Source organism: Peromyscus californicus, unplaced genomic scaffold (genome assembly GCF_007827085.1).
Source record: "Peromyscus californicus insignis strain IS unplaced genomic scaffold, ASM782708v3 Scaffold_9__1_contigs__length_137607984, whole genome shotgun sequence".
Classification (NCBI taxonomy): domain Eukaryota; kingdom Metazoa; phylum Chordata; class Mammalia; order Rodentia; family Cricetidae; genus Peromyscus; species Peromyscus californicus.
Genome location: NW_026294617.1, coordinates 107,724,877 through 107,738,126, shown reverse-complemented (window position 1 = coordinate 107,738,126; position 13,250 = coordinate 107,724,877). Strand labels below are relative to the sequence as shown.

Here is a 13,250-nt window from a genome sequence, read left to right as displayed (position 1 = left end):
GGAGAGCTGGAGTTGAAAGGAAGAACTGGCTCTTTGGAGTTGGCCAGAGATAAAGGGGGAGGCAAGGCATGTGAAGGGGTTCAGACAGAAGGAAAGAACTTGTGTAAGGGTGAGAAGACACTGTGCTATCACAGACAGATGGAGCTCATCGCAGAAGAACAGGTGTGGAGTTGGGAGTGGAAACAGGGAATAGCAGGGAAGAGGAATTGCGGAAGGCAGGTTAGGCGCACTCTGGTGTCTGGGCCAGACCCCGTCATCTCTGCTCTAAGGGACCCGAGTGTGGGATGTTAGCGGTTTTTAGAGAGTTGTTGTCTTGGTCCTGGTGAGTGGTGAGAAAGTTATGAAATAAGGTGAGACAGTGAGGCCACAAGGAAAGTTCTAGATTTGGGAGACATTTCTGAAATTGTACCAACAAGAGTGGATGACCGGCTGGACATGAGGGGCCGCTGATGGACTCTCCATGTACTTAAAGAAGTCCTAAGTTTTAGAGAGCTTAAAGTTAAGTGAATTTATAGAAAAGCATTGGCCTAAGCTAGTTCAACCTAGGTGAAGAGCTGTTCCAAGGCCAAATGAATCATATAGAGTTTAAATCTGGATTTGGGGTTGCATCTTAAATCTACAGTGTTGACTGCTACAGTGGGCTTGATTGGGAATGGCAGTATGGGAGGGGCACAGAGAAAGAAGACAGGAGAGGGGGAGGAGAGGCGAGGGGAGGGGAGGGGATATAAAAGGAGGGGAGAGGAGGGGAGAGGAGAGAAGGGGAGGGGAGAAGAGGTAGGGAAGAGGGGTAGAGGGAAGGGAGGGGAGAAGAGAGAGGGGAGGGGAGAGGGGAAGAAGGGGGAGGGGAGAGGGGAAGAGGGAGGGGAGGGGAGAAGAGGGAGGGGAGGGGAGAGGGGAAGAAGGGGGGAGGGGAGAGGGGAAGAGAGAGGGGAGGGGAGAAGAGGGAGGGGAGTGCAGGGGGATATGAGAGGGGAGGGGATTGCAGGGGGATATGAGAGTGGAGAAGATGTGAGAGGTGAAGAGGGGAAAGGAGAGGAGAGGAGAGGAGGGGAGGGGAGGGGAGGAGAGAGAGAGGAGATAGTCTACTTATCTCTACTCATTAGAAGGTGCACACATGGATCCATAGTAGCAGTCATGGTGTGACAATCTCTGTATAGTGACCATTCTGTGATCTTCAGCACATGGTGACCACACTATGCCATGATCAAAATATCACCCGTCTTGTAAGTTAATTTCTGATAGAGCATGTCTTGGCTACATTTCCCTTTCTGTACTTCTTAAGATGCAAACTGATATAGGTTCCTATATTTTAAATGCCCATCTTTGAAGGAGAAGATGCCAGTCACACAGTGGTTCTCTCATGAGGACAGCACAGCCCCAGTAGACCAGGCGGCTTAGCTACATCTTCTCTCTGTGGGCTCAAGAGTTCTTACAACATGCTTTATTGATGCTTACAGTTTCCCAGGGAGGAAAGAAACAGGATAAACATTTTTCTCTTGTAGAATTAAGATGGTGCCTCAACTGTACTGATTGTCCATTTCTGTCTCTGCACATGCATGCTGCTGGGACACAGGAAAACTTCTGGCTACACTTGTATATTTAATTGGCCTCTGAGGAAGTGAGATACATACCCAAACCATACACTTGCAATTTTTAGTACATTTCTGAAACTACAGAAAACGACATTGCAAATAACACTGACAAATGAGAATCTGGTGCTTTCTTTGAAAAATGGAAACCCTAGCTAATTAGATGTAGATATTTCTGTACATGTATCTGCTCCTGAGTCACATGTCTAATGGACTTAGCACCAATTTCCCCATAATAAAAATGAGAACCTGTTTTCTTTATGCATATGCATATGTTTTCATATGTGTATGCAAACCTTGAATTCATGCATAAAGTTTTGTTTTGTTAGCATGTGTGTGTATATGTATATAATTCAGGGGATGTCTCTAATTGTTCTATTTTATGAAGTTTAAAATAAAATTACTTTTAACATATAGACTTTAAACTTTACAAGTAACTTGAGCTAGTAATATATAAATCTTTATTTTTTCCTGATACAGAACTGCACTGCCTAAAAACATAGATAAAATGTGTGAGCTTGCAATTTGTTATTTCTCTTTTCTAAGTATCTCAGCAAAAAGTTGAAGGAAAATACAAGAGTAATTTGGAGGTGTTATTTTAAAAACGAAGACTGTGAAATAAAAAGATCTTGGTGGTCAGCCTCTCCAGTCACACATCTAGATGAAACCCTGAGGGACATGTATGATCTTGGGCAGGCCAATTAGTCTTGCTGATCTGGCTTCTTCCAAGCCACTTACATGTGCGTAGCCTACCAATGTTGGTGATTATTAACAACACACTTTTTAAATATTATGCTTGATGGGAAACAAAAAGCAAAAATTGTTTTTCAGATACTTGAGGAAAGAAGAAGGCAAACAGAACTTCCTAAAGGTAACATGAACCGTAGGAAACGACCTGTGTGGATGGTGGCCATGTTTGGAGATGATGTTGAATTGAATATAATTTACGTCTGAGAGCTGTTGCCAATCAGAACCCAAAGCAAACCAAACTCGCAGACCTCATTCTTTTAATAAATAAAACCGAACTTTAGGCTCAGTCAATCTGAGCACCGGTTAGGTGCTCAATTAATTCTTGCCAAACTGAGTTGGGTGTATGTGTGAGACAAAATTACACTAGAATTCCTGGGGTTCAAAGCAGCAACATAGAAGAAGAATGATTGGCAGGAGAGCTGTGGCTATGGTAATGGCCAACTCCACACAGCCTGGGCTGGGAATTATGGCAATAAGTGGATTTACAGCTTTAGACTTTACACCTTTTGCTGTGCATTGATGATTAAAACCAAGCAGAAGGGAGTGGACATAACCCAAAATCTAAAATATCAAAACCAGCCCTACTTGGTTGAAAACTAATTTTTACAGCTATTATTTCCCGGGCATTTTTCTGTGGTGAGACTGTAAGTACAGGTCTTTTATGATGTCTCTTTGGGCCCCAAACAACAGACCGTATGTGCCCACAACCAATCTTAAATCATAAGCAGCTGCCATAAGGAAGCAATTAATGGGCTCTAACACTCAAAGAAAATTTGGAAAAAATCAAACATTACAAAAATAAGAGTCAAGGGCTTGTGAGGCAGCGGGACTCAGGGCCATTTTCTCCGGCTGCTGTTCTTACTCAATACACGGACATTACTGTTCTTGCTAATCAAACCCAAGACCTCCCTTCTCCCAACACTGGTCTGTGCCTCTCAATGCTTTAAAACTGTTCAAATGCCCCTGACTCTGAATGTGGCTCCCCCACCCCTGCACCTTATCTGTAAAAAGTTAAATAAAATGAACTCCATGGCGAAGGGTTTGGAATTCCAAATACTGATTTTGTGGAAAGTGTAAGTGTAACGCAAATTCTAAAATGGTCTTATAATAAAAAAAATCCTGGAGCCAGATATTGGGGTAAATGCTGAAAGATCAGAGGAAACAAAGAAACAAGCCACTGCCACCTCTTATCTCTGGACTCCTCAGCCTGAAAAGTTCCAGTTCCTGTCTCCTCACATCTTTTATACCTTTCTCCACCCAGCCATCACTTCCTTCCTAGTGCTGGGATTAATGGCGTGTGTGCTTCCCAAATACCGGGATTAAAGGTGTGAGATCTCAAGTGCTGGGAGTAAAGGCGTGTGGCTCCCAAGTATTGGGATTAAAGGTGTGTGCCACTACTGTCTGGCTCTGCTTCTCTCCTAGACTGAGTCAATTTCATGTAGTCCAGGGTGGCTTTGAACTCACAGAGATCCAGATGGATCTGCCTCCCACATGCCAGGATTAAAGGCGTGTGCCACCACTGCCTGGCCTCTGTGTTTAATCTAGTGACTTGTTCTGTCCTCTGATCTTCAGGCAAGTTTTATTAGGGTACACAGTGTATCAGCACATGTAAGCTCTTGCCAACCGCCACGGGAGCCCCCACTATTTCTCACCTAGCATAAGTTCCCCTATGATACTCTCACTGTGTTCAGTTGGACTCAAGTGGATTCAGAATACAAATTCAAATGGATTCAGATACTGTTATCTCTTTTTAGTTAGCGTACAAAACAATGGGGTTCCTTCTATAGCATTTCACATACATACATATATAATCATTGTACTTTACCTATTTGCCCACCCATTGTTCTCCCCAGACACCCATCTCTGTCGGTCTACGGCCTCTCTCTCTACTTTCACATTCTCTCTCTGTGTCTGTGTTTCTGTCTCTCTCCCTCTCTCCCTCCCTCCCTCGATCCCTATCTCTGTGCGTGCATGTGCGTGTGCGTGTGTGGTTAAATCTGGATTCTGTACAGTACATTTTCCTCTAAGCCCTGGGTTTAATTTATAACCACCTATTTCAGCATGTTTCCTAATATTCTGTCCAAACATCACTTTTGTTCAAGTGATTTAAGCCTTGTTTGTCTGTCACTTGACTCTTTTTGCTTCATTTGTCATAGCGGATGAAGCAACATAGATTTTATGAAACACAACAGAGCACCACGCAGGGGTGAGGGTCAAGTAGATAGAAGAATGAAAAACAAAACCCAATGAGTTAAAAATGGTTTTCAAAAGTTAAGAAACCAACAACTGTCAGGTGGGGCTGGGAGCCTGGCTCTCAGGTCTTGGCTATGATTCTTGATTGACTTCCAATGTAAGTAGGATCTCCCTTCCATTGGCTGATGGCCAACATGACCACAGCACTTGTCATGTGACTGTTAACTCCCAGAGCTTTGTATTTAGATTCTTCGTTCTCATCACCCTTCTCTCCAGAGGCTGGATGTCAAACATCACACCTACCAACAACATCACCTCCTCCCTTGTCTCTTCTACCCCTGCGACCACCCCATTCCTCTGGATTCTCCTCCACCATCTTCAAGAGTACCAAGTTTCCCTTTCTTGAAACCAAGGAGAAGACACATTGCGTTTGCCCACTGTCTGCTCCTGTTCATGGCCTAACTTCTTCCTCACTGCTTCCATTAGCTTCCCTAAGAACAGATTAGTCACACAAAGACAGGAAATCAGATTTAAGGGAAAAGGAAAGGTAGCGAGACATCATGTTTTTACAGTCGGGCTCCAGGAAAAATAAAGGAACGTGAATTAAAAAGTACATGTAGTTCCTGGGGGCGGGGAGGGCATTTTTTCCACTAGGAGAAGAAAGCTGAGCCATGGAAAGGAGGCCACTGAGCCCTGGAAGGGAGATATCCTGGGCTAAACAAATCTAAATAAACTGAAGCCCTGGGGAGGAAGGGTTGACAAAACCCATCAGTGTTCACATCACCAAAATTTGTACTTAAGCCTTTCCTTCTCACACGGCTCACTTCACTGGCTATCAAGTATACTCTCTAGGCTCCAGCCATCATCTGCCTTCCTCCTCAGCCTTTTTTCCAAGCTACAAGCCTGCATCTTCAACTGCTCACCAGATGTCTGAGCCAAAGCAGACCATCATCAGCTCAGATTCCACTTTCTCAAGCCGGGTTTCTCAGTGTCTGCTGCTATGAGACCATTGTGCTTCCTGACTTTTCTATTTTTGTTAAGCACAGCACTCAACTACAAGCCTACAGTTCTGTGTTTATATATGGCTCAGTGAATTTAATCCAAAGCTCAGTCCTGCAGACTTCACTAGTACAGCTTCTTTTGAGTCTGTCCCATCTTTCTGTGTTAGTTGCTAGTATTGTCAAATTAATTTTTCTACCTGGGTATACTGGTTCACATCAACAGTCTCAGCAATTTGGGAGGATGAGACAGAAGGATTAGTTGAGCCAAGGAGTTTAGGGTCAGCCTGGGCAACACAGTGAGATAAATACATTCTTCTGCCCATCTCATCCTTAGCTCAAAAAATTTCAGGGGCCGGTTTCCCAGCCCACAATGGCAAACTCTAGGAAACAACCCTTAGAAGTTCCAAAAGCCATCAGACAAAAGACTCCTGAACATCAGGCCAACTACTCTGGACCACCAACTCACCAAACACCCTGTGCTTCCTAGTGTGAACTAGGGGACATAGCACCCTTTAAAATAGACTTTCCTAAAAACTGAACGAAGTACAGAAGGTAGGATAAACAGTTAAATAACATCTCAAGAGTAATTAGACCGATTCAGAATGTGGGATGTTTTATATAGTGCCCCAATGTTCTAGAGCAGGTATGCCATGGCGGAAAGAGGAGGACAGGGAAACTACTACAGAATAAGAGACACTCGACACCGAAAAACAACAATAACTGAGTCCCAAGTGCGGACAATTTCATAACAACAGAGGAAATCTGAATTTGCACTGGGTATTGATTTTATTAGAAATGTCATTGAGATGATGGCTGTGATTGTAAACGTCCCATCACAGACTCACATTTCAGTGCAGCAGAAGGAATGACAGGGTACGGACTTCACTTTAAAGCATACTAGTAAAAAAATAGCATGTATTTAGCAGGTTGGAAGCTCTGGCTTCAAGTCCTGGCACAAAATCATAAAAATACATAAAAGGAAGAGATTCATTAGACAAAACCAGCAGTTGATATTTCTAAAACTGGGCAATGAGTTTAAGGATGTTTACAATGCTTCTGAGACTATCTGAAAATTTCAGCATGCAATTATATATTTTAAATGTTTGTTTGCTTCAGCCTAGTCTTGACTGAAACTTGTGACCCTCCTGCTTCAATCTCCTAGTTGCTGGAGTCACAGGTTTGTGCCATGACCTTCAGTCAAAATTTTCTTTTTAAGGACCCTTCAGATTCCTACCAAAAGAAATGTGAACTCTTCCCTGGAAATCTTAATCCCTTATAGCCTGCTGTTAATTCTCCCTATAAGATGCCTCACTTGCCCCAGTTTCCCATAAGGATCCTTCCCCTGCCATTCTTGACCACCACCTAGTCTCTGAATCTTCGCTTAAGTCCCTATCTCTGCAGAACCATCCATTACTATTTTGTTAGGGAGTGCTACAGCACACCTTTGTTAAAAGCCATGATCTGGTGACCTGAGCTATGAAGCTGGTTGGGAAAAGTTAAACGTACAATCTTGAGTTTCTGAAAGAAAATTCTTTTCCTTGTAGTAAAGTCCCATCCTACACACATGCACACATTCATGTTCCTGTGTGTGCATACACACATACACACACGTGCATACACACATGCATGCGTGCATGTGCCTACACCCCTACTCACTGATGTCTTGTTTCCAAGCTTCTGCTTTACTGAGTTTATCCAACTCTCCCTTGGAAATTTTTCTTTAATTTCTAAGCCCTGAAGCATGTGTGTCTCTTTTATCACAGCTGACTAGCTCTGTTGGGACTAAGGCTTGTGTCTCTCTGAACTGACAGGACCCTTGATGGCAGGAGAAGCCTAACTCGTTCTGACTTTGGAGACCTTTATACACCAGCACATGACCTTTGGCAAGTCAGCTATCATGGCAGAACTTCAGTTTCTGTGAAATGGATAAACGATAATTACCACTTATGAACTTTGTGCATGAAAAATATCCAACAGACGTGTTAACAGGTTTCATGAAACAGAGGTCCAACCTTATTAGAGCCCAAATTAGCATTTCACAAACAGCCTGGGCATAATCAAGCAGTCCCCATAACCTCTGCATCCAACCTATTCCCAATGGCTGTTTCTGAGGATCCACATGAGTTTTCAACATAAATTCACAAACTTGAATGTGTGCTCACAGTACAGAAGTCATGCCTTTTAGGGACACTCCAGTTTCTCATCTTCTGGCTCATAACAATAGTTCAAAAGAATGGAGACTAATAATAAATACAGCAAAGCAACCTTGCACAACTTCTGGGGAACAAAACGGACTCTGTTGAGTAAGAGTTTTGCTTTTGTTTTGTTTTTCCCTCATGTCTCCCATGAGCAAAGCACAGGAAGGTATTCTAGGTCTTTGCCCTCCTTTCTCTGTGACTCTGCACTTCCATCTTTCCATTCTGCCCACACTTTCAATATCAAGTCACTCCTGGAACCATGTCAATGCTGCCATCTCCCAACACACACATCTGTGGATGCTAATCACTGGCTGCCTCTATGGAACCCAGAGGCCATGCTCCATGTAGCTGACCACTTTGCTTAGCTTCTTTGGTGGGCTTTCATCTGGGTCTTCTGCCTCATGGAGATTTCTTGATATTATTCCTTCTATTCACTTCTTGTTGGAGTTCATAACTAATTCCTCCTTCTCCACAGGCTTCTCTTCTCTAGGGACCCCATTCAATTCCAATGTCACTTCTTACTTGCCCAGTCTGTCCCTAAGTTCTGCCTATGGCCTAATCTACATTTCCTTCTGTGTGCATTGTCCTGATCTCAGATCACTTGGTCCATCACTAAAACCTGGTCAGTTTTCTTCTGAGAAATCGCATGCCCTTTATTCAGGATTCTGCTGGCCTGACGGTGGCGGGAGAGGGTGATGGTGTATTAGAAGGCTTTCTTCTGGAGGGCTGCAGCCACAGGCCAGCCTCAAGGCTCTGCATACACACCACGAGCTGGGTGGCTGAATCTACCTAGCCTTTGGCTGAGCTGTGTAGGCAGTGTGCAGGTTACACACATACAAATGGTGGTGTTGGGTTTACTGTGAGAGTAAAATCTCTCTCTGAAACTCAAGACTCTACTGTGCATTTTCCAAAGTGCACAACAGTCTAGGGTGCTAGATAAGAGGATTTGTGTAAGGTGGGTCATGACACATCAAAAGGAATAATTGGTGATATTTATTTACGATGTTCATGGAAGATACATCACCTTTGATTTCTATTCAATTTTTTGGTTTATTTAATATATGTATGCATATGTATATAGTGAATGTGTATCCATGTGGTGTGTGTGTGTGTGTGTGTGTGTGTGTGTGTGTGTGTGTATGTGTGTGTGTGTGTGTGTGTGTGTGTGTATGTGTGTGTGTGTGTGTGTGTGTGCGCGCGCGCGCGCACTTGTGCATGTGGAGACCAGAGGAGAACATTAGGTAGTTCTCTGTTCCTCCCTGCTTCTTCCCCTAAGGTAGACTATCAAAGCTTTCGGCCAGCGAGCCCCAGTGGTCCTCATGGTTCTGACCCCCACTGATGCTGGGTCACAGGTGCTGCACAGCAGAGCCCAGCGTTGCACGTCGATGCTGAAGATTCAAGGCCACGTCCTCATGAGTGAGAAAGGAGCCAAGTTATCATCCCAACCCCTCGATTCCATTTATCTTTTTGTAAAAAGGAAATTTGCTGGGCATGAGCTACTAAGATATATTTATTCATTCTGATTTAAGACACAAATTTAGCATCAAATACACTGGTCCTTTGGGAAGGGGAGTAGGAAACACACCTAAAGTATAAAGACTAAGTTTTACTTAGTGAGGGAGAAGAGATCTACACTCACTACGTTAACCGAAGGGAGACTTCTGAAAATCTGGAACAGTTTAAAGCATGCTATGTCACTGAAGAAGATTTTGAACACTTACAACTGTGTACATAATAGTTTGTTTTATAGAGAGGCAGCTACATGATAACCATATCCAACAATAACTAATGAATTCTCACAAACTCCTTAACTTTCATCTATCCACAGTATCTACACATATGGAGACTATTATTCTCTTCTGTTTGTCCAGCAGGTGAAGTACCACCTGCAAGGACAATATGTAGCAGTCCAAGGACATCAAGTCTTTATGGCCGTGCTTTTGTGAGTGCTTAGGGGAGAAGGAATTTACAAAGGCCTATAATCCTAACACCTGTGTGTGCCATAGACTCTTTGGAGTGCTTCATTAAGCTATGTATTGAATCAAATCATTTTCCCTTTATACTGAAAAGCTGAGGCCTAAAGTTAGATAAATTGATCCAAGTCACACCTCTCATAAGTGGGAGAAAAGAATGTCAACTCAGGTGTCTGCCACCAGAGCCCAGAGCCCATTCCCTCAACTCTATACAATGAGTTTCATATGCTGTTTTAAAATCAGGCTACAGAAGGCTGATGTCTTCAGTAGGTTTATCAGGCGCATAGAAATCATCATTAAATATGAATTAGTAAATGTGTCTCTGTTAAGCAGAGTTTACTGTGGGGCTTGGAGCAGAGGTCAGTGACGGCATTGATTAGCATGTGCAATGCTTTGGGTTCGGTTCTCAGGACTAGAAAAACACTGTATCATGCATTTTCTATCAATACTGTATGGAGAGAGTGGGATACAAAAATAAGAGGCTTGGAGAATGGTAACAACTTCCACAGTGTAAAGCAATACATAATCAGCTTAATTATTCATGGAACCCTACAGGTTATCCACATTAATTCAGATGAGATGACAGGTAATATATTTTGGAGGAAATACAGCATAAAGTTGGCAATAGAACTTCTTTAATTAATTTTGTTGGAAATAATTCTATCTTCTACACTATTTAAATATGCAAATGAGCATGCAAAATAAAGACATATGGATTACAGTAAAATAAAGAAATAGTTATACCATGTATACTCTTAATAATATAACCCATCTGGAGTACAGTGAAGTCCTTCATGCCACAATACCAATGATACCTAATTAAATTCTCCCAATGCTAAAGCATTCGAACTTGTATTATTATTCTCTCTGATGCATAGTAACAATAAAACATACTTTGCAAGAGTATTGACTTATCCAGGTGATAATACATTACTGGTTTTACACAGCAGTGAGCAAAATCTGGGCTCTCTGCACACCCATGTGCATAAAGTCATGCACACATTTTTCAAATTGCTTAGAGAATGTATGTGCTCTCCTCTTGCCCCCAAATCAGACTATGTGAATCTGGAAAAAGCTGGATTGAAACACAAATATGAAATATGGGAATTTCTAAAGTGTTAGGTTAGAAGGAGCTTCGTACATAATTTAAAACATATGAATAGAAAGTTAAATACTGCCCCCACAGTACAATATTTTACCCCAGAAAAATTCTTTACAAGGCATGTACAGCTTGAGTTTTGTAAATTTTAACAAAACCTTGTGAAATGACAATGATAATATTAGAACAAAGGGGGGAAAGCAGACAAGGCCTCAGGGGCAGAGGGGACAGCGGCATCTTCAGCTTCTCTCCAAAGGTATCTGCAAACACCGATGGACGCTGCTGGCCTACGTGAGTAGTTGTCAGATGGCATTTACTTGTGGTTTGCTCTGACATTTTTTCCCCACTGGGTAATACAGAATTACAACATGCACACCACTTTAGTGCTCACAATTCCTAAGGGAAACAGCTACTTTATGCTCACATGCAACTCCAAAGAAGAGGTATGAGGAGGGCTCTGAGACTCCAAAAACGATATGCAGGAAAATGGCCTTGGGGTGAAAGGGGCATCTACTTACTTCCAAAGACAAAGAGGGATATTTGGGCTAAATAAAAGTTTGATGTGTTTTGTATTTTGACAAGATAGAGTCCTGAGAATATTTTTAAAGCAATTTGTTTATGTAATCTGTGTTAAATTATTTATTTGTGGACAAATACTAATGTTTAGACAATGTAATACTTTCTATAATAGTTTTAATTGTGAAAATCAAAACCAAAGTTTTGAACCCTACAAATAAATCTCTATATAAAGTAAGTCAGATGGAGATGAGAAAAAGCACAGATCCAGCACTGAAGATCATAAAATCTGTTAAGGAACAGCAAAGAGGGCTGGAGAGAAGGCTAGGTAGTTAAGAGCAATGGCTACTCTTCCTGAAGACCAGGGTTCAATTCCCAAGACCTATGTGACAAATGCCAGTCATCTGTAACTATAGTTCCAGGGAATATGACACCCTCTTCTGGCCTCCATGGACACCAGGAATGCAAGTGGTACACAGATACATAAGCAGGTAAAACACCCACAGACATAAAATAAAATATTTTTTTTAAAGAGAAAAGATGCTTGGAAATAACTACGATGACCCAAAAGAGAATAACAAAATTCATTTTTCCTGAGTGCTTACCATGGTAGGTATCACATTTCACACACAATACTTTAACTTTTACAACATGTATTAAGAAAGGACATTGCTTTACATATGTGGACAGTGTTACCCAGAGTGAAGGAGTAATTTAACCAGGAGGTAGAGGCTAAAAGTGGCACAAGACCATGCTCTCTCCTTTAAGCATGATGTAATATAACAAGCTGCATAGACAACCTTCTGTGGGAATCTGGGAAAGGAAGACAATCCCTTCACTAAAAGGAGAAGGAAAACATTTTGTTGAAGAAGCAGCATTACAATGTGATGGGTGATTATGTTTGGATGTGTGGACACGAGGTTTAAGAGGAAGCAGTCCCAAGGAAAGGAGAAAACTAAACATTTAGAAGAGAAAATGTAAATGGTTCAATTTGGTTTGGATGAAGCATAGAGTCCATGAAGCACATTAATAAAAACAAATGGAAGGTGAGACCATAGGCCCAAATCAGGGGACTCTGTCATACTCTAGACAGAGAACTCATCAAGACTCAAAGGTTTGGCATCAGGAAAGGGACACTACCAAAACCATGGTAGAAATTTTTTTTTTTTTCCGAGACAGGGTTTCTCTGTATAGCTTTGCGCCTTTCCTGGAACTCACTTGGTAGTCCAGGCTGGCCTCGAACTCACAGAGATCCGCCTGGCTCTGCCTCCCGAGTGCTGGGATTAAAGGCGTGCACCACCACCGCCCGGCATGGTAGAAATTTTTATCTGGTCAACATAGGTGAGAGATACCCATTGGTTTCTCTCAGTCTAACCTCCAGTGCTTCCATTCATCAGGGAAAAGCCGGACTTGCCTCCCTAGAGCACCAGTGTGAGGAATAGCAAGAGGGATGCTGGAGAGATGCAGGAGAAATCTAGAACCTGGCCAGGTATGCTGTCATCCCACCTGACAGCAGCAGTGCAATCTCAGTACAGGCTCACAGTCCTGACCTTGACATCAGGCAGGAGGAGGAAATGGAGAGAGACCTGGGACAAGGAGAGCAATGTAGAAAGGGAATGGGGATGGGAGTCAGCAAATGATTCAACAAGATCAGAGGAGCCAAGATCCGGACAGAAACCCACTATTCAAACCAAGGCCCAACACACTAGGACCGTGTCTGGGCATTTAAGAACCTTCACACTTCACTGACCAGTTTTCCAAAGAAGACATGCAAATTGGAAACAGGTCTATGAAAAAGTGTTCAGTATCATTAATAACCAGGCAAATGTGAATTATAATTATAATAAGAGTTCATGCTTCCACCTGTCAGGATGGACACAATAAAAAAGACAAGAGAGAAGTTTTGGTGAAGATATGGAGAAAAGGGAATT

General features: G+C 42.4%; 1 protein-coding gene across 1 annotated transcript in view; it reads right to left on the bottom strand.

The window, feature by feature from the left end:
• The window catches only part of Col25a1 (collagen type XXV alpha 1 chain), a 410,812-nt gene that overhangs the window by 157,836 nt on the left and 239,726 nt on the right, over nt 1–13,250 (bottom strand). The gene's annotated exons all lie outside the window — the stretch shown is intronic.